At 36.7% G+C, this 22562-nt stretch overlaps 1 protein-coding gene and 1 long non-coding RNA gene across 16 annotated transcripts in view; both read right to left on the bottom strand.

Annotated features, from left to right (window-relative positions):
* KCNIP4 (potassium voltage-gated channel interacting protein 4) overlaps window positions 1–22562 on the bottom strand; it is a 1126248-nt gene that overhangs the window by 915209 nt on the left and 188477 nt on the right. The window lies entirely within an intron of this gene.
* Window positions 1–22562, bottom strand: part of LOC119871270 — a 111670-nt gene that overhangs the window by 57076 nt on the left and 32032 nt on the right. For 8 of the 14 annotated variants that reach the window (XR_005357391.1, XR_005357396.1, XR_005357392.1 and 5 more), the window contains exons 2-3: window positions 5977–6100; window positions 192–279 (exon numbers count right to left, since the gene is read on the bottom strand). This is a non-coding gene — a long non-coding RNA (uncharacterized LOC119871270). Of the gene's footprint in view, window positions 1–191; window positions 280–5976; window positions 6101–15653; window positions 15783–18695; window positions 18756–22562 lie in introns of those variants that run through there. The other 6 variants (XR_005357383.1, XR_005357395.1, XR_005357394.1 and 3 more) reach the window with 4 other exon arrangements.

The raw sequence follows: 22562 nt of genomic DNA, 5'->3' as shown, positions 1-22562 counted from the left end.
TTATGTGGGAAACAGTGGACTGAGTAAACACACACACACACACACACACACACACACACACACACACACCTTTTACTGGAGGAGGTCTAAAGTATATTAATATGTGAAATTTGAAAAGAAAATAAATTACATGTGGAATTCCATAAGCTTGTGTTCTTATAGATAGCCCCCCCCCCACTGCACACACATACCATGACACCAAAACAGTGTTTGGTGGGGCATCAATGGAGACACAGACGTTTTCATCTACACCATAGCTGAATCCTCCCTGGTAGGAATCTGAAACCAATACATATTCATGGAGAATAACTGGTACAAACGACAAATCGATGAATTTTACTTTTACTCTTTTGATAAAAGAAGCAATGGAATAATGTTTTTGGCATTCCCTTGTCATTGAGTACCTAAGACAATACTTGCTCATGAATAACCATGGATTTGGGGCACCTGGGTGGCTCAGTGGTTGAGCATCTGCCTTCAGCTTAGGCTGGGATCCTGGGGTCCTGGGATCGAGTCACCCAATGGGCTCCCCATAAGGAGTCTGCTTTTCCCTCAGCCTGTGTCTCTGTCTCTCTCTCTGTGTGTCTCTCATGAATAAATAAATAAAATCTTTAAAAAAGAAAAAAAAGAATAACCATGGATTTCAATAGCAAGGAGCGTAGAAACTGTCAGTCAGGAGAGGCGAAAATAGACAACTCTCATGGGGTGGGGGTGGGTAGGGTAGGATTTAACAGTACCTTGAGAGGAGCAGAAAGGTGGAAAAAGTCCCCTCTCCACTTTGTAGAGATTTCATTTCATATTCTCCCACATGATAATTCCTGATTCAGGACATTCGGGCTTTCCCATAAATGTGTATGACATCCATGCAAAGTTGCAGATATAATCGGATTTTCGACTACAGCTTGAGACAGTATCATTTGGGAAAAGACCTTGCAGAGGCCTCTGCTTTTAGAAATATATGACTTAAGTAATAAGTGTCAGACACTATCAGAATCTGGAGCCATGACATGCTGCAGGACAGCATGCTGGTGGAAGCTATTATTACCTTTTATGTACATTCACCAAAATGTTGTTAAGGAAATGTAATTACCAATGGGGAGTCTCATTTATCCAAATTATTCTGGGCTACCAAAGAAACCTGACATGTAAACAATTTAGATAAGGATTCTAATAAGCTAGCTATACCAAGTACCTGCAATTTGTCACACAGCACACTCAGGACCAGTCTGTTGTCCTTCAAGTGCTATTTCAGCTGAATGTACATTAGGAAGACAACTTTTAAGTCAGTGTCAAGACAGGGTTTTAATTAAGGTTAAAAAAGAAACCCACAATACAATGCAATTTTCATCTACTAATTTCAAAGTAGAATGCAGTGACACTCCAATAATAAAGACCCAGCTAACTCATTAAAGTGGAAAATATTTTTTTAAAATACACAGGAGGCTTTTTTTTTTTTTTATACACAGGAGGCTTTAGAAAATAATCTTGGATTTATTATACCTGGGTTTTTTTTTTGGGGGGGGGGAAGCAAAACAGTCAAATCTTTGATGTTCTGAGTCACTATGATAGGACCAGTAGTACGTAAGGTAGGAGGTATATGAATAAAGTATAAGACACAACTGCTGTCCTTAATAACTTACCTCATTTGGGAGACAAAACATTTTAGAAATGGTTCTATTCAGAATAGTCACCAAAGAATAAAATCTAATGATGAAACTACAAATGAACAATAGTATTTTCTAATGGACAGTCTAGGTCGTGAATACACACTTCTGTTGAGATGTTTTCTAGAGAAATGGGCATTAACCCCAGGAACCAAGCCAGGCTGTATAAAATATTTTTTTTAAACTGCTGAGTATTTGCAGGTAGGGGGAGTTTGACATAAGAGCAATTGTGTGGAGTGGCTCTTCCATAATGAAATGGGATGACATGGCCCCTGCAAATAAGGATTTGAGGGAAGAAAAAACATTTATTTGCTTATTTCATGAAAAAAAAATACATTTTCATTAATCCATCATCTCGAATGACATTTGCGCAGTTGCTTCTGTGCTCTTTGCACCATGTTAAGCACTAAAGAATTCAGCAGTGAGACAATGCTCTTTTCCTTGAGGAGCTCATTGTCCAGTAGGGAAGAAAGAAGGGTAAATGAATAATTAAAATAAAGTCTGATAAGAGCTATAATAGGAACAAGTACAGAGTGTTGTGGGAGCACAGAGAAGAAGGTGGTACTGGCGGGGGCGGGCATGGGAGCCAGCCTACAGAGCCAATTGCTAACCCAGGGAATTTTGTAAGCTCGTCATTGAATATAGCCATTATTAAAAATTAAGTTAGACAAAGTTTCAATTAGGTAAATTGGGTTTAATACCAAGGTTATAAATATCTTAAGCTCCATCACTTCCTAATGATTTTATTACATTTCACTATTATCTATGCCCTTGAGGTCATTCAGTTCTATTGCACATACGTGGTGGAAACACCATAGGACGGTATGCTACTGTGCATCTATTACCAACTTTGTTCAGTGGCATCATGTTGGTAACTTGAACTTTGCCATGAAGAAAGTATTTATACAAGGGAATCCAACAAATGCTACCAAACCGAGTTGTTTGGATATTTTTTGTGTGTCTTCATTTTTGCTTTTGTTTTATTTTCCATAGACAACCAATTATTAAGCATGTACCAGCATACTGCTGAAAACATCTAACCCAGGTCCCCACCTAGTCATGGTCAGGGAGAGCTTCCTGTAAGAGAATCAATAAAGATGCAGTCTTAATTAAAATCAGAATCAAAGACCTCCAAGTTCATTCACGTTGTCACATGATACATGATTTGCTTTTTGTTTTTTGTTTTTTTTTTACAAAGCTGCATGGTAATTCATTTTAGGTATACATCCCATTTTATTCCATTTATCCATCAATGGACATTTAGGTTGTTTCCACATCTTGGTTATTATGAATAGATAATGTGTAGAAATGTAATTACCAATGGGGAGGCTCACTTATTCAAATGTGCATTCTCTTAGTATCTTAGATACTAAATAAAGAAATAAGGCTAGTTACATAATTTGTCAAAGAAAACATCATTAGTAAGTGGAAGATCAAGGGTTTGAACCCATAGTAGTCTGGATCAAAAATTGTGTTACATGCACACACACAAACACACAGAGGAATATTACTTAGCCATAAAAATGATAAGATCTTGCCATTGGTGACAACATGGATAGACCTGGAGGATATTATGCTCAAGTGACATAAGTCAGAAAGAGAAAGACAAATACCATATAACTTCATTTATATGTGGGATCTAAATAGCAAATAAAGAAACAAAAAGCAGAATCAGACCTATGACAGCCAAAGGGGAAAGGTGAGCTGTGATGGGAAAAAAAAAAAAACAAATGAAAGGGAGTGGAAGAGGCTTCCAGTAATGGAATGAATAAGTCAAAGGGTAAAAGGTACAGTATAGGGAGTGTAGTCTATGGTACTGTAATAGTGCTGTATGGGGACAGACAGTGGTGACAGGTGGTCAGCATAACATAACATATAGAGTTGATGAGTCAATACATTCCACACCTGAAACTAATGTAATATTGTATGTCAACCATACTGATTTAAAAAATAATGTATTCTAAAGCTCCTTGGTGGTTCAGTCAGTTAAGCATCCAACTCTTGATTTTGGCTCATATCATGATCTCAGGATTGTGAGATTGAGTCCCACATTGTCCTCTGCACATGGAGCCTACTTAAAATTATCTCTCTCCCTTTCCCTGCCCCCTACCTCTCACTCTTACTCTATCTCAAAAAAAAAATATGTTCTTAATCAATATACTATTCCTCGGGGCACCTGGGTGGCTCTGCGGTTGAGCGTCTGCCTTTGGCTCAGGTTGTGATCCTGGGGTCCTGGGATTGAGTCCCACATCAGGCTCCCCTCAGGGAGCCTGCTTCTCCCTGTGCCTGTGTCTTTGCCTCTCCCTGTGTATCTCTCATGAATAAATAAAATCTTTAAATATATATATATATACACAAACATATATATAAATATATATATACACACACATACACTACTTCTCTCATGCTTTTGCAATATATTTTTTCACTTTCTCTTGATGCAACAAAATTTTAAAATGCTCTAAAATTCATTTTAAAGATATATTATGTTTATGTATATAAATAGATAAAATGTATAATGCATTTAAAGTAAAATATAAACTCTAAAAGCTATCTTCAAGACTTGCATCTTAAATCAATGTTTTAAAAAGGACAATTATCAAGCTTACACCTCTTAATTGCTTCATCTATATTTTTCTCAAAATAATTTAGGCAGAATTATTTACAGAATAGCTGCAAAATGACTGCTTTCAAAGAAGTATCAGGGAAATTTATATGGAAAAATTTGCTTTGCCAAAAACATATATGACAGCTTATAATTGTTTCAAGTGAATTTCTATGTCATAAAAGAACTATTGTTTCGTGAAATAAACAATTTATATCTGCATAGAAAACTCCCAATGCTATCCACATCATTATAGTATGGGAAAAATTATATTTGTTAAAATATGGTTGTGTCCAAAAAATATTTCCCTCGTTATTTTGAATAGCTCCTTTGAAGTAGATCCTTTATGTCAAAGACAATTTTCAGTTTCTCTCATTAAAATCTAACTAGCATTATGACAAAGAAGAAAAAAAGTGAATAAACAAAATGGTCAAACAAAAGTATCCAATAGTTGACTCATAGCAAAACCAAAAAAAAAAAAAAATGGTATCTACAAGGAAGCAGGGATTTCTGAATTAATTTGCTTTCATATTCATTCAGTCATTAAAGCAAATGGTTCTAATCTCTGCATATGGACCCAGCCCAAAAGTATTTTAAAAATGTGGATGACATTGCATACATTGAAGCAACCGCCATCAAGCATAAAATTCTATGTACATAAAGCTACATGTACACAAAGCTATATATATGTGGCCTTAAGTATTTGAAAATTTGTTTGACAGTGGTTATTCAAGTGCATGCAAAGTCAGGCATAGTTTATGTCATCTAATTTATATACATATATATGATATCACACACACGTATATGTATTTTATGTCATCCAATTATACATATATACACTACCTTTATATACATATATATACACATATATACATATAGTGATGCTCTTCAGTAATTAAATATTTACACAGATACTCTAAGCAAGTATGCAAATTCATTATATTCTATATAAGAGATGCTTGAGCTACCTAAAGAAAAGCAATATTTTCATAGAACTATCTTCTTCCCATTACCATCTCCCCTCACTCTATTTTCCATCAATTTCTTCTTTCTTTCCACAAGTAATTTTTAACCCTATCACAGATGCTAGAAAGTGGCTAGTATGGAAGGTCCAATCATGAAATACTAAAAAGGACCTTCATGGAACTTTAATTGTACTGGGTTTAAATTTGTTGAAAGATGAAATCAGAAGATTTTAAATCAGATAGACTTTCATTCAAATCTTGATGATATCACTTACATACATTAGAAAATTATTTACCTTTCCAAAGCTTCCATTTTCTCCGAAAGAAAATGACATCAATTTTAATCACATCACATATCTTGTGGATCATATAAAATAATGAATGGGAAAAGATGAGTGGAGAATCTGATATAAAGTAGGTACTTAATAAATGCTACATATCTTTTCTTCCCACCTACATTTAAACAGCAATTTGCTATTAAACCCAAGTTTCACTGTTGCAGGTTTATAGATAGTCATGAAAAGAAAATATGCCCAGCGTTTTCATAGTTCTGAAACAAAGAGGTGCTTAGTTGGAAAATATGTTGGCTACTGCCAAAGAGAAAATTTGAGAGGCAGTGACCCAGAGAGACAGTATGGAAAAATAAATAAGCCCATGGTAGATATCAAGACAGTAGTTTAAAAGATTAATAGTACATCCTTTCTTATTTGCATGGTAGCATCATTTTGTAAAACTGACTCACATTTCCCATCTCAATTCTATTTCTCTTCTTTCACAGAGGTGCTTTTAATTCACTGGCAGGGCATCTCAGGTAAGTAGGACTCCAGACTGGTGGTCAATATTCTAGGTGTCCATGAAATAAGTCACTACATGAAAAAACAGACAGGTGAGAGAGAGAGAGAAGTAGGACTGCTGGACACTCAAATTGAGTGGTGGAAACAACTAACAAAATGAATGTTCTCAACAGGAAACTGCCTAACATCTGGGAACACACTGAGTATTTCAGAAATTCAAGGCATGTCCTGCTTCCATCCTACTGCCAAATCCTTCATCTCTGGGATGGGTGGGATGATTCTAAATGAGATCTGAAAACGGTGGGCTCCAGCGGAGTCCAGCATTCTTTGGACCTTGAGCCTCATCACTGCCCTCTACACAATTTCAGAAACTTTGACTGAGCTCAGACTGTCAACCAGTGGTCTTAGTTTTAAATATATCTCATGAAAAAGCAACAGAGGTAGGAGCAGATTAATGGTTAGAAGAAAAGCACTTTCAAACCTCTAAAAGTGAAAATGTAAAATGAACTCCTAATCTAGAGGCATCTTAGAGAAAACTCTTCTCTGTGAATAAGACATTCAAGGGCAGTATTAAAATGGCATTATTGTACCTAATGAAAGAAATTAAGTAAAAAAAAAAAAAAGAGTTCTTAGCAGGGTTGTGCTAAGTTGGAGCATGTTTCTGGGGTTCCACCAAGCACTTCACAGAAGAGGGTGCCAAGATTAAGGACCCACTTAGGAAACAGGGAGCATCCCCTGTTACAGGTGAATGTTCCAACCACTCAGGTCGGCCCCTGAGCATCAAACACTAGCAATTAATTCCATTTAGACTGATTCCATGTTTGCCAAACAACTTTCTTGATTATGACTTGGTTCCCTAAGGGGCAGTTCTACAGATGGAAACCTTGATCCATCTGACTAGATTTCTCACTGTAAAATAGGAAGTTGGTATTTTCTACTTCATCTTCCTCAGTCTCTTGTGAGTTATCTAAATATGAATCAGTATCACAAAGTCCAATTACCCACAATACTAAGGAGATAGCATGCGACTGTCCAGCTTTCCCAATACCAATCATTGGAGGCTATCTTTTCCCCAGGGTATATTATTGGTTTCTTTGTCATGAATTAATTGACCACACATGAGTGGATTTATTCCTGGGCTGCCTATTCTGTTCCACTGATCATCGTGTCTGTTTTTAAAGGTCAATATCATACCTTTTTAATTACTACGGCTTTGTAATAGAGTTTGAGATAAAGGCACATGATGCCTCCAGCTTTGTTGCTCTTTCTTAAGATTACTTTTGCTATTCAGGATTGTGTGTGTGTGTGTGTGTGTGTGTGTGTGTGTGTGTGTGTGTGGTTCCATACAGATTTTAGGGATTTTCTTGAAAAATATTATTGGGATTTTGATAAGAATTGTACTGAATCTGTAGATTGCTTTGGGCAGTATGGGCATCTTAACAATATTGATTCTTCCAATCTACAAGAATGAAATTGATTTTCACTTGTCTGTGTCTTCATAAATTTACTTCATTAATGTCTTACAGCTTTCAAAATACAGGTTTTCGGCTTGATTAAATTTATTCCTAGGTAATTTTTTATGTAATTGTAATTAATTATTTTCAATGAAAATTATTAATGTACAGACAGATTTTGGCATATTGATGTTGTATATCCTGCAACTTCACTGTATTATTTCTAACTTTTTTGATGGAGTCTTTCTATATATAATATCATGTCATCTGCAAGTAGTGACAGTTTTACTTCTTCTATACTGACTTAGATGCCTTTATTTTTCTTTTTTTTTTGTTTTTTTTTGTTTTTTTTTGTTTTTTGTTTTTTTTTTTGCCTTTATTTTTCTTAACTAATTGCTCTGGCTAGGGCTTCCAACATTATGTTGAACAAAAATAGTGAGACGGGGCATTCTTTTCTTGTTCCTAATCTTAGAAGAAAAGCTTTCAGCTTTTCACCATTGAGTGTGATGTTAGCTGTGGGCTCTTTAGATATAGTCTCTATAATGTTGAAGTCTTCTCCCTCTACAGCTACTGTGTTGAGCATTTTTATCATAAATGGATGTTGGATTTTGTCAAATGATTTTTTTTTCTTTTTCTTTTGAGATGATCATATGATTTTTATACATCATTTTGTGGTATATTATCCTTGAGTGATTTGCAGATGTTGAATCACCCGGGTATCCATGGAATAAATCCCACTTGATCATGGCACATGATCCTGTTAATGTATTGTTGAAATTGGTTTGCTAATATTTTGTTAAGGATTTTTTCCTCTATGTTCATCAGGGATGTTGGCCTGTAATTTTCCTTTGGTGTCCTGGCCTGGTTTCAGCATCAGGGTAGTCCTGGCCTTACAAAAGGAGTTTGGAAGAGTCCCCTCCTCTTCCATTTTGTGGAAGTGTTTCAGAAGAACTTGTATTAATTCTTCTTCGAATGTTTGGTAGACATTGCCATAAAACTGTCTGGCTCTGGACTTTTGATTGTTGGGAGGTGTTTGATTACTGATTAAACTCCTAACTGAGTAATTGGATTGTTTTTCATTATATCATGATTCAATCTTGGAAGGTTATATGAGTTTTAAGGAACTATCCATTTTTTCTAGGGTATCCAATTTCTTGCATATAATTGCTCATATTAGTCTTTTATGGCCCTTTGCATTGCTGTGGTATTAGCTGCAACATCTCTTTCATGTCTGATTTTATTTGAATCCTCTCCATCTTTCTCTTCGTGAGTAGTTATAGGTTTGTTAATTTTATCTTTCCAAAGAACCAGCTCTTAGTTTCACTGATCTTATCTATTCTCTATGTAGTCTCTATTTCATTTATTTCTGTTGCAAGCTTTGTTATTTCCTTCCTTTTATTAGCTTTAGGTTTTGCTTTCTTTTTTTTTCCTTTTGCTTAGTTCCTTGAAGTGATAAAGTTAGGTTGTTTGAGACTTTTTCTTGCTGCTTATATTTTCTTTTATAATAAAAAAATATTTAAAATGGTTTCTGTAGAGTCTAAATGATTACCATGGGCTGAAGTAGGGGGCAAGATCTACACTAGGACTATAGAGACATAATCAGTATTTACCAATTAACATGAAAAGTACTTGTATTAGTTTCCTATTTGATACTATAAAATATAACCACAGATTTGGTGGTAATAAAACAACCCAATTTATTATATCACAGTTCAGATGTCAGAACTCCACAAAGGGTCTCATTGGGATAAAATAAAAATGTTTGAGGCTGGCTCAGTCAATGGAGCATGTGACTCTTGATCTCAGGGTTGTGAGTTTGAGCCTTATGTTGGGGGTAGAGATTACTTAATCAATAAATTTTAAAACTTTTTTAAAAAAGTGCTTGAGAACTGCATTCTGCTCGAATGCTCTGGAAATAATTCATTTCTTGGTCTCTTTCGATTCAGAGAGGTCCCTTTCATTCCTTGATTCATGGTCTTTTTTAATCTTCAGAACAACAATGGCTGGTAGAGTCTTTCTCAGACTATGTCACTTTGACATTGATAGTCTTGTGTTCCTCTTTCACCTAAAGGGCTCTTGTTATTACATTAGGCCCATACAAATAATCCCAGTAAATATCCCTAAATCAGGATTCTTATTCACAGTTTCAAAGTGCCTTTTGCCATGTAAGGTCACATAAGTATAGTTATGTGAACCTCTTTGTTGGGAGCAATTATTTTGTCTACTATGGTAATATTAAGAATAACCACCAAAAAAAATAATAACCACATTTCTTGACACAACTCCGTTTTTTAGGGGGGCATGAACACTTTCTTTTTCTCCATCTCTCTTTCTTAAAAAATATAATTCAACTGAATGTTCTAAGAAAATCAGCAATGTCAAATGTGTACTTTACCACCAAAATGACAAGAGAGCAGAGACAGAGGTTATTCTGAGGAAAAAAAAAAAAAAGCAACCTTCTTCTTGGCTACAGCAACAATCTTGATGAAAAATTATGCCCTTCATTCATAGTTAATGGAATGCTGAAAATGTGAGGGGGCACAGTCACGGGAATTGATGTTACAAGCTCATGCTTACTTATGCTTATGCTTTGCTTGATTATCCCTGGAGTTGGTTTTGACTGAAACTATACTAGAAATAAATCCTGGGGAGCAGAAAATCTAGATGACAACATTCTTGAAAACCAAATATTGGAGAAGACTTCTTTTAGTCAACAATCAAGCTTAACTGCTGTTAATGAGATACTACTGTAACCTCGAACAATGAGAGTAGGGGGCTGGCTTTTATAAGAAAGATTTTTTCAGACCTGTCCACATTAAAGCTGATGATAAATCCCATGAGTACAGTCTACAAAATTAAGACTTAGTCTTGGCTCTTGATTCTCCCTCTGCCTACAACCCCTCGACAAACAATTGTTTATCTTCCAAAACTTAGCAAGGTCATCTCCCCCATAAAGTCTTTTCTCACTGTGATCCAACCTTCATTTTCAAATAGCAGTGACTTTTGCTTTGTTTGGGATTCTGCTAGAATTACTTAAGTTATGACATCCATGACTTCCTTCATACCTGTCTGGCTTCCCACATTTACCCATTAATAGAGGTGAAGAACTGTTTAATTCATTTTCATTAATCTTAAAGGTAACAATGATAGTTATCAAAGGGGAGGTTGGTGGGGGTGGTGGGCTAAATAGGTGATGAGGATTAAGGAGTTCACTTGTTGGGATGAGCCCTGGATGTTGTAGGAAAGTATTGAATCATTATATTGTATACCTGAAACTAATATTATACTGTATGTTAACTAACTGGAATTAAAATAAAAACTGGGGGGGGGGGGAATCCCTGGGTGGCTCAGCGGTTGGGCGCCTGCCTTCTGCTCAGGGCGTGATCCTGGAGACCCTGGATCGAGTCCCACATCGGGCTCCCTTCATGGAGCCTGCTTCTCCCTCTGTCTGTCTCTGCCTCTCTCTCTCTCTCTCTCTCTCTCTCTCTCATGAATAAATAAATAAAATCTTTAAAAAAATAAAATAAAATAAAAACTGGGGAAAAAGGTAACAATGAAACCAGCGATAACTTTATAGTCTGATATGGGTATGCTACGTGCTAAAATATTGAAACACTTCAATAAACAGCTACTTCTCTGAGCCTTCCCTTGGAACTCAATCCAGCAACTAAAGCTTCAGCCAGGAACTTCTAGAACTCTGCTACAGAACAGCTGCCAGCAACTTTTCTGATTGGTCATTATCCATGCTCTATAAATTCTTATACTTTTTCTAAAGATTTATTTATTTATTTGAGAGGGAGAGAGAAAAACAGTACGAGTGGGAAGGGGAGAGGGAGAGAGAAAAACCCAAGTGGACTCTGCACTGATCATGGAGCCTGATATGAGGCTCAGTCTCATGACTCCCAGATCAGCTGAAACCAAGAGTCAGACACTTAACCAACTGTACCATGCAAGCGCCCCATGCTTTTCAAAATCTGACTGCAATCCTCAAACTTCAGGATAGTGCCTGGCATATAATGGGAGCTCGGTAAATATTTGTTGAATGGATAAACCTTACCAATATGCCTGTACATCAGAAACTTTGTTAATTTTTTTTGAAAGGAAAGGAAAGATAAATATTGGGAAGGATGTGGAGGAAAGGGACCCATTGTGTACTATTGGTAGGACTGTAAACTGGTACAAACACTAGGAAAATAGTATGGAGGGTCTTCAAAAAATTAAAAATGGAATTATCCTATGATCTAGCAATCCCACTTCTGGGTATATATCCAAGAAATGGAAACAGGTTATCCAACAGATATACACATTCCCATGTTTAATGCAGCATTACTCCCACAATAGCCAAGATATGGAAACATGTGTCTACCAATAAATGAATAGATTTTTTAAAAAGATGAGAATATTATGTACATAAGAATAGTGAAGGGAGTTGCCTCAGGCCAGACAGCTAAGACTTAAGCCTTCTTACTTCCTTTTTTCATCTCTTGAACTAGCTCTCCCTTTCTGGCTTCAGTTAAGCCCTCTGCTCCCTCACAAATAAAAACACGCCTACATGCATAAACATCTATGTACCTACCTACCTACGTATATACATGGCAAGCTGTTAACACTTAACAACCAGCTCTGTGAGAGGGACACAAATTTGTAGCACACACTCAACCAATTTTTCTGATCTAATTTCTCCCATCATGTCTGATGTCAGACTACAAACATGATGTCACTGAATGGAGAATTTTGGAAGAGATGTGCAGTAGAACACCACTTATAGTTTTTTCACCATATAGATATCGTAGATGAAAATAGCCTCAAGAGCACAGATTAGTAGTAAAATGTAGTAAAATAATTAGGAAAAGACGAGTTTTAAGTGTTTACTCTCTTTGGTTTTAATTTAATTTATTTAACCATAAGTCTGCATAATTTGATATTTACTAATGGTATGCTTGTCAACTGGCTCACAAAATTTCCTATAATTTTAATGATTGACCGTCACCAGCTGCTTTGAGCTGGCTGTAGCTACCACTGCTGCATAAATACATTTAAACTTTGGTGTGGGGCAGCCCCAGTGGTGCAGCGGTTTAGTGCCACCTGCAGCCTGGGGTGTGATCCTGGAGACCCGGGATCGAGTCCCATGTCAGGCTCCCTGCATGGAGCCTGCTTCTCCCTCTGCCTGTGTCTCTGCCTCTCTCTCTCTGTCTCTATGAATAAATAAATAAAATCTTTAAAAAAATAAAAAATAAACTTTGGCGTGTGCTTCAAAAAATGTACATACACATATACCTTTATGTATATGTGATATATATATATATATATTCTTTAAGGGTACATACTCACAACTAGCAGATAAATATATAAATAAGTGCTAGAGACCTAATACACAGTACAGTGATTACAGACAACAAATCATTAAACTTGCTAAGAGACTAGATCTTAACTGCTCCTAATACAAGAAGCAGTGATAATTATATGACTAGATCCAGGTATTAGCTAAGGCTTTAATATATTGTACATCTTAAACTTCTATAATGTTACATGTCAAATATACCTCATTTAAAAAAGAAAAATAAATGCACTTGTTAGAAGGTCATTCAAATCTTTATTTAAAATAATCTTACAGATGATATTTTCTACTATTTGGTACTGATACAAGGTGGTTCAATTCAGGAGAAATTCCAGAATGGTCAGATAATTTCTTAAGTAAAGACAGTTTTGGGATCCCTAGGTGGCGCAGCGGTTTGGCGCCTGCCTTCGGCCTAGGGCGCGATCCTGGAGACCCGGGATCGAATCCCACATCGGGCTCCCAGTGCATGGAGCCTGCTTCTCCCTCTGCCTGTGTCTCTGCCTCTCTCTCTCTCTGTGTGACTATCATAAATAAATAAAAATTAAAAAAAAAAGACAGTTTTATATTTTGCAATGAACATTACCAACAAAGAATGAAAAAGGATGGCTTTTAGAGATCGCCTATTGATGGACCTGAGTGCAAAACTAAATAAAATAAACAGAGAGCTGTAAAAGAGAAACATTTCTAAATAAATTCTAAAATAATCTTTAAATAAAAAAAGTAGAAACTCTGGATAAAATGATCATACAAGAAGATGTGAAATTTTTTCTTAGCTCAAGAACCACAAGTGAAAACAGGGAAGAACAGAGGGGAATGTTTCTTTCATCTTGCAAGACAACATGTCCTTCGACTGCAATAAGATTCCATAGAATTTCAAAGACATTTAGAATAAGTTTCAGAGAGCTCAAGCTATTCTCTACCTTTAGATTCTTGGTTTTTATAGACATTTTATTAATAAAAATAAAGATTTTAAAAATGAGGTTATTGTTTCCTTTTTAAAATGCAGGTTTTCACAATGAAGTAACAGCCACTGAAAATAACTTAGTCAATGCAAATAAATATGATTTTATATTGGTCAGGGCATAAAAACCTTAATGAAAACTTTGCTCTGTAAATCTGAAATTCACCTACTTTCATGAGTTTGCCTTCTCAAACCATGGAGAATAGTTATATTGTACAGGTCAACATCAAACCACAGAAAAACTAACAAAAAATAGAACTGACAGTGTGTCCAATCTCTCAAGGGAGAAGGACTTTCTAAGCTTTGAAGTGCCGGGGCGGGGGGGAAGTACAAAAGAAATAATGAAAAATATTACAAAAATAATAAATATATACATGTTGCCAGCTAAGAATATAAATATTAAAAAAGCAAATAATCATTTTGTAACAAATGGAGAAAAGAAATAAGTGTTTAACATTTAAAAAAAAGCTTGTACAAATTACTAAGAAAAGCTCTAAGACTTAATAAATGCATTGGCAAGGAACGTTGTATTTTTTTTTTTTTTTTTTTGCTAGAGACACCATAACAAATTATAGACTGAGTGGTTTAAGCACGAGAAATGTATTTATTTTCTCACAGTTACAGAAGGCAGAAAATGCTGGCAGGTTTGGTTTCTCTCTCCTCTGCTTTCAGATGGCCACTTTCTCTCTATGCCCTCGTCTTTGTGTCTTAGTCTTTGTGTTGTTGGCCTACTACCTCCTCTTAGGTACAGCAGTCATATTGGATTAGATTCATCCATAGGACCTCATTTTACTTTAATATCTCTTTAAAAAACCCATCTTCAAGTACAGTCACATCCTGAGGTTAGGAGGTCAACACAGGAATTTGGGGGTGACACAATCCAGCTTATTGCGGAGACATAAACAATTCAAAAAAGGACATTGTCTCTAAAAAGTACATTAAAATGTTACCTTTACTACATAAAGGAATGTTAACTAAAATATGATCACATTTTTTTTATTTATCAAGCTATTGATGATCAAAAATCATTTTTATGCTGTCAAGGTTCAGTTCCATGTGTGAAGTGAAATCCACTGAGAGCAGTGTAGACTGGCAACACTTTGGATGGTAAACTTGCAATACTTGCAGGATTATAAAAAAAATTAAACTCTCAATATAGATCAACATAATTGAGAAATGATAATAAAAAATACATCTAGAGATCAGGATATTTGCTTCTGGGGAGAGATCTTTACTGAAATATTATGCATCCAGGTATTATTTATAATGCCAAAAATACTTGGAACAATTTAAATGCCCACAATGGAGGAACTCTTGGGTATATTCTACACATGATGAGCTATTACACAGCCACAGAAATGATATTTATGAAGACTATAAAAAACATAAAATACCTAGAATTTTATCTTTAAAAATAAAGTATGATGTAAAGATATATGTTAAAAAGGTACGTAGAATAAAAGGAAGCAAAGGACAAACATACAGCCTTTTCTAGAAGATAACAGAACTGTGGATTTGTTTGTTCTTTCTGGTATTACTTATTCTCAATTTCCAAAAAGCAACCCATATTGGTTTTTATAATTTAAAACAATAATTTCAACTTAAGTAAAATTGGATTGAATTAGAAATGTTTAGTTTACATTCAATAAGCTTAGGTTACCATGTCAGCTGCTTATTTAGAAGCTTTGCTTTCATCCTGCCAGAACCAGCCTCTGTGTTGAGCGCTACCTTCACTCAACACCCATTGCCAACCCCACCTTCATTCTATCCCCGTCACTGCAGACATAATAAAAATGAAAGGAGATCACTCTATGGAATTGCTATGAGATTCCCATCATAAATATTTGACAATTAATGGTTGATCAAGCTCACCTTCCAGGAAGCCCTGATGAGATCACTCCCTAGGACTGTCCATTGTGTAGACCTGAAGATCAGAGTCATGTTTCACAAGGTCTGTAGACATCTTAATAGCAGGAGACACTTTACATCTGCTGTCTTTTTCTATGACTCCGAGGGAAATATACCAAGTTATAGTGAGTTCTGACATATGGGTACCAACGCTTAGTGAATGCAGACTGTAGAATACTTGATCATCAGAATTGGCAAAATGGTATATTTTACTCTTTGGTAAAATGAGAGATTCAAAGTACACACAATCTGGGGGCACCAGGGTGGCTCAGTCGAGTAAGCATCTGACTTTTGATCTCAGCTCAGATCTTGATCTCAGGCTTGTAAGTTCAAGCCCCACATTGGGCTCCACAGTGAGCATGGAGGCCACTTTAAAAAAGTACACACAATCCTAGAGTTCATGAAGAGCCCCAAACTGTAAATGTGGTGCAATCAACTCCTAATAAAAAATATCAGGACTCAAACCATATCCATTTACTTGACATTAACATTAACCAGAACTCTAATTTCCCAACTAGAACAGAAATAAGAAACATAGTTGTAATGTTTTAAACAGTGTTTCCCAAAATTCACATCCACTTAGGACCTTAGAACATGACCTTATATGGGGAAGTAGATGTAATTAAGGTAAAGATAAAGATGACATCATACTGGAGTAGGGCAGGCTCTAAATCCAATGTGAGTGTCTTTAGAAGAAATAGAAGAGAGAATTATGCTACCACAAGTCAAAGAATACCAGAAGCTACTAGAAGCTGGAAGAAGTGAGGAAGAATTATCCCCTTAGAAACTTCAGAGGTACCATGAGCCTACTGACACTTTGATTTTGAACTTCCAGCCCACATATCTAAAAGAGAATAAATTTCTGTTAAGTCACCTAGTTTGTAGTAATTTGTGATGGAAGCCCTAAAAAATGAATTCAGTGGTTTACAGGGAGAATAAATGTCACAGTTCATAAAAAAAAACAACTCTTTTTTTTTAATTTAGATTCATTTAATCAACATATACTGTATTATAGGTTTCAGAGGGAGAGGTCAGTGATTCATCTGTCTTATATAATGCCCATGCTCATTACATAATACGCCCTCCTTAATGTCCATCACCCAGTTATCACATCCCTCCACCCCTCCAGCAACTCTATTTGTTTCCTATGATTAAGAGTCTCTTATGATTTGTCTCCCTCTCTGATTTCGTCTTGTTTTATTTTCCCTCCCTTCCCCTATGATCCTGTTTGTTTCTTAAATTGCAAATATGAGTAAGATCATATGATAATTGGCTTTCTCTGATTGACTTATTTTGCTTATCATAATATCATCCAGTGCCATTCATATCATTACAAATGCAAGATTTCATCCTTTTGATGGCTGAGTAATATTCCACTGTGTGTGTATACCACCTCTTCTTTATCCATCCATCTGTTGATGGGCACCTGGGCTCTTTACGTAGTTTGACTTTTGTAAACATTGGGGTGCAAGTACCCCTTTGGATAACAATGTTTGTAACCTTTGGGATAGATACCTAACAGTGCAATTGCTGGGTCATAGGGTAGCTCTAAGCTCTATTTTCAACCTTTTGAGGAGGCTCTTCAAAAGGTTGAAAATAGAGCTTAGAGCTACCAGTACAGAGTGGCTGTACCAGCTTGCACTCCCACCCACAGTGCAAGAGGGTTCCCCTTTCTCCACATACTCGCCAACATCTGTCGTTTCCCGACTTGTTAACTTCAGCCATTCTCACTGGTGTGAGGTGATACCTCATTGTGGGTTTGATTTCTATTTCCCCGATGCCAAGTGATGTGGAGCATTTTTTCATGGTTCTGTTGGTCATTTGTTGGTCTTTTTCAGAGAAACGTCTGTTCATGTCTTCTGCTCATTTCTTGACTGGATTATTTGTTTTTTGGGTGTTGAGTTTGATAAGTTCTTTATAGATCTTGGATACCAGCCCTTTATCTGACAAGGTATTTGCAAGTATCTTCTCCCATTCTGTAGGTTGTCTTTTGGTTTTGCCGACTGTTTCCTTTGCTGTGCAAAAGCTTTTTATCTTGATGAAGTCCCAATAGTTCATTTTTGCTTTTGTTTCCCTTGCCTTTGGGGACGTGTCTAGCAAGAGGTTGCTGTGGTTGAGGTCACAGGAGCTGCTGTCTGTGTTTCCTCTAGGATTCTGATGGATTCCTGTCTCATAATTAGGTCTTTCACCCATTTTGAGTCTATTTTTAATATGAACACCATCTCTTTAAATATTGGAAGCAGAATGGTGTGGTAAAAAGAGCTATAGACAAAGGGTGCTGGCTCCCTTTTGCAGCTCTTCATTGGGCAAGCCAGTTAGCCTTTACAAATACCCACTGAACTGTCTCTAGAAGCTACACATGATTATAATATCAATGGCACAGGATTTTTGACAAGATTAAGTAAGATAATGTATGTTGTAAGCATTGAAAAGTTGTAAAGTGGACAGAAATGACTTTTTTTGTTGTTGATGGTTCAGAGTAAATGCCAATTATGCACTAGATGTCTATTCATGACATATGAAAACTGAAATATGGAAGAAATTTATACAAATACATGTTTTTTGTCTCTAACTTCTTTCTCTATTACAGAATCTTTTGGCCTGAAGTGTGGGTTTATATCCTGAAGATTGACTTTGAATCCTGATATGAGTCATTTATCACATAGACAGGTGAATTATTAGCAATGTTGCAGGAGGGGAGTGACCCAGGGCTAAGTTATTTTTAGCATTGTTGTGCAGTCACTAATAATCATTTGTTGTACTTTTAGTCATCCAAACTGGAATAAGAAAATAAGTAGATGGTTAGACAGTTTTAGTGTTACTGATTGAAGAAATAAAAAGACAGGGACAAAGAACCCAGCTGTTAATGTCCAGATCCTGGGTTTTTATGGCATTCTTCCTATCTGAGGAGAGCAGCAGATAGAAGGTATCAAAGACAAGAAAACCAACTGTAGCTATTTCAGTGATAAAAAGTTCAATAATGCTATTAAAAAATTCAAGGGATACCTGGGTGGTGCAGTTGGTTAAGCATCCAACTCTTGGTTTTGGCTCAGGTCGTGATCTCGGGGCTGTGAGATTAAGGCCCACATTGGGCTCAGTTCTTAGCATGGAGTCTATTTCAGAGTCTCTTTCCCTCTCCCTCTGTCCCTCCTACTCATGCTTGCTCTCTCGCTCTCTCTTTCTCTAAAATAAATAAATAAATCTTTTAAAAAATAAAAGAATTCAAGACTGTAATAACTACTAGAATTAATTATTCAATTCTTAAAGTAACAGGTTAGGTGTATCATTCAAAAACCTGAATTTATGGTTTGGTTGCTAATCTTTCTATGCAATAAAAATATTATCAATATTTGATAATGATTTCGAACCCTGTCTCACTAAATCAATGTAATCTAAATATGTTTTCAAAATTAAATGGAAGATATGGTTGCGGTTCCTGGTATTCTTGTTTTCTACCTCCAGAGAGCAGAAAGCAAGATTCATTGCTCTGTGCTCATTCTCAGTGAGCAATCAATGGTGAACCTAGTTGATGATTGGGAATCATTGGTAGTCCTATCAAAACAATTGGACAGCAAATTATTTTCCCAAAACCCACCTCCTCAAAGAGCATTTTATCAAGATTGGGTCATCAGCTCTGTAATTACTGCTGACTTTCAGTGGGATCACTATCTGTGGCTGTCACTCACTATTCCCCAGTTCTCTTTGATATTCAAATAGAGAATCAATGTGTCGAGGGCCATTCCCTCCTGACTGGGACCTTATTGCCCTCTCCCACTCAATACCACCCACCAAACATGAAAGTGTAAAGTAATCGTGATAGAAAGAACTTGAACTCCTCCAGAATTTCTCTCCATCCTCACCCATTATTTCAGACCATCACCCACCTGCTGGGTAGTCACTGTCATATTCACCCATAATGAGGGCCTTCCTTCATCACCTGACTTCTGTTTACTTGTGCACCTACGTCTCCCACACTGCCGCCACACATGTTATGCTGCTGTCGCAAGGAGGGCCCACGGCCCTCTCACTCTCTGGGACTTGAACAGCAGGGAAGGCCTGCATGGAGCATACATAGTTAAGAGTCTTCCTGGCCATCCCTCCCTGTTGAATCTCCTGCCATTTTCTATGTACCCTTAGATTATACTTCTTATTGCTTCATATTTCCTATTTAGAGTTTAAGTTTCCTAAGGCTAAGACACTATATTCCACCCTTGATCCTATTTAAGCAAAAAACCAGCACAAAGAAAGTATATGAAATAGCTTTATTTATTTATTAATTTTTTTATTTTATTTATTTTAGAGGGAGAGTGAGTGAGCATGCCCTTGAGGTAGGGGATAGGCAAAGGAAGAGGGAGACAAGCAGATTCCCTCACAGACCAGGGAGCCCAACATGGCGTTCGATCCCAACCCTGAGATCATGACTTGAGTTGAAATCAAGAGTCAGATGCTTAACCAACTGAGCCACCCAGGCGCCCCTATTTTTTTTTTTTTTTTAGAAAGAAAGAAAGAGCATATGTGTGCATGAGCCATTGCAGGGGGCGCAGAGGGAGAGAGAATATCTAAGCAGGCTCCAGGCTCCATGCCCAGTGTGGAGCACTACACAGGGCTTGACCTCACAACCCTGAGATCTTGACCTGAAATTAAGAGTTGGATGCTTAACTGACTGAGCCCAGTATCCCTGAAATAGCTTTAAATAAGCTAATGGAATTAAAACCTGAGCTAATTTCCTATTCCTTAACATAAGACAAGTTGTTTAAATTTTCCATGCTTCATTGTTTACTGCATGTAAAACTGTTTAGAGCAGAATTAAGGATCAAATGATATGGAGTATATGAATATGTTTCATAAACTCTAAACTGTCTTATAAATGAAATGACTATGATCATTTTATTTAAAGAAAATCTATTGACTCACTAAAGTACATCCAATTTATTGATGCTTTATGGGAGTAGACACAGAAATCACCTTGAACATATTCCAGGGCTTTGTGATCCAATCTGACCGAGGAAAGGAGGAGGGAAAGAAGCCGAAATAAAGAGGTGTGAGGCTCATGTGAAGGAAATTTTCCATAACGACTGCAGAGCCCAAAGATTTCCATCACCATACTGAGAGTTGCCACCAGCACTCTGGTTCCCTCAGATGAACTTCCTTACCTCTAGGTCTGAGACGGTGCTGGGAATCAGGATGCATGATGGTTTTACCATCAATTAAGTAAGGCACTGGCATCCTTTGAGAAAAGTGGCTAATTATAAATATACTTTCACAATAAATGCTACCATTTACTCAGCATTCACTAAGGATCAAGTATTATGCAAGCCAAAGGTTTCATATACATTATTCTTGTCTAATCTTGTGTACTTGTGAGGTGCAAGCCTGAGTCAGGAAAGTGTGGTTCCCCTGAGAAGAACAGTAATCTAAAACTATGTTTTTCAGATGCCCTATACTGATTTGTAATTGAAACAGTGGGCTGAAGAGCAGAAGGATGGAGAAGGCAGATTGCTGATGTCAGCACCTCAAATTTGGCCCATGGACTCGGGTGGGGTCCCCACACCTCCTAGTTCCACAAGACTTCAGGCTTGTACTGCTACTTAAGACCACCCCTCTGGAGGGATGGAGGGTCTTACCTTACCCACAGAGAGCATTCTCCTGGATGGCAGTGCTGGGGAATACACTGGATTTCATTTTCCTCACGCTCTACTGCTGTCTGGTTGATGACCCAAGCCTTTCAGACTGAACAGAACCTAATCGAACTGAGCCTCTACAGGCACAGGCTGGCCAGAGGGAATGTGAGCCAAATACAATAAAAGGACTTTTGGGGGGACTCTGATGTAAACAAACAGACTACTAAAGAATTCTTGAGATGATGCGACAAAATGTAAATAGGAAAATACAGGTAGAGTAATAAATTTTTAAAATTAAGTACATAAGGGCATGAGCTTTATGTATAAACATATTAAGTATATGTATTAAATATATAAGGGCATGAGCTTTATATATAAACCTGTTCTTATCAGCTGGAGATGCAGATGTAGAATGCGAAGGAGGTAAGCATCATGTCTAGCAGTTTAAAAAAAAAAAAAAATATGGTCGGCATCAGCCCTAAATAAATTAACAGATAGACCAAGTTGGGAAAATTGTTGATAACTGTCAGAGCTACGTAAAGGATACATGTGATTTATTGTACTATATTCATTTTCATTTATGTTTGAAATTTTCATAATAAAAAGTTTCAGGTAAGTTAATCCATTCTTTTTATCTCAAAAAGGACATTTGCACCTGCCAGGTGGTGTGTCCAAGCTTTGTAAATGTCCAGATCCACTTAGATTCATATGAAATCATAACTGGGGTGAACATAGGAGTAGAAAAAATAAGTACAGCCATGAGAATAAGGAGCCGGAGGGAGGGAGGGTATTCATAGAACATCAGATGGAACAATCAATAATTATAGGCACAATACAAAAGATGTTAATAAACTCCAAGTAAGAGAAGTTCAAGGAAAACATGACAAAGCTACTAATAGAAAAGCACACTCTGGTGGTGTAATCCCCTTCTTGCTTTAAGATCTGTCTCAAAAGTTATAGATCTGTGTGGCTTTTGCTAACTCCCAAAGGCTGTAAACTGCTTCCTGCCTGAGATTCCACAAAGCTTTATTCATGATTTTCTGGGTTTTTTCCACTTTACAAAGGAAAAGATACTGACTAGCGCAAGCCTTGGAATTCGGTACGTGGATCTGCTTAAGAAATATTAGCATACGTGTGTGTGTGTGTGTGTGTGTGTGTGTGTGTGTGTGTGTGTTCCTTGTGGTTTTCTACAAGCAAGATCATGTTTCCTGTAAATAAACTTTTATTTATGGTCTCCCCACCCCTTCAAAAC

This window comes from Canis lupus, chromosome 3 (assembly GCF_011100685.1).
Source record: "Canis lupus familiaris isolate Mischka breed German Shepherd chromosome 3, alternate assembly UU_Cfam_GSD_1.0, whole genome shotgun sequence".
NCBI classification, from domain to species: Eukaryota; Metazoa; Chordata; class Mammalia; order Carnivora; family Canidae; genus Canis; species Canis lupus.
Note: the sequence above shows the minus strand (reverse complement) of the source record. Positions and strands in the feature narration are given on the sequence as shown.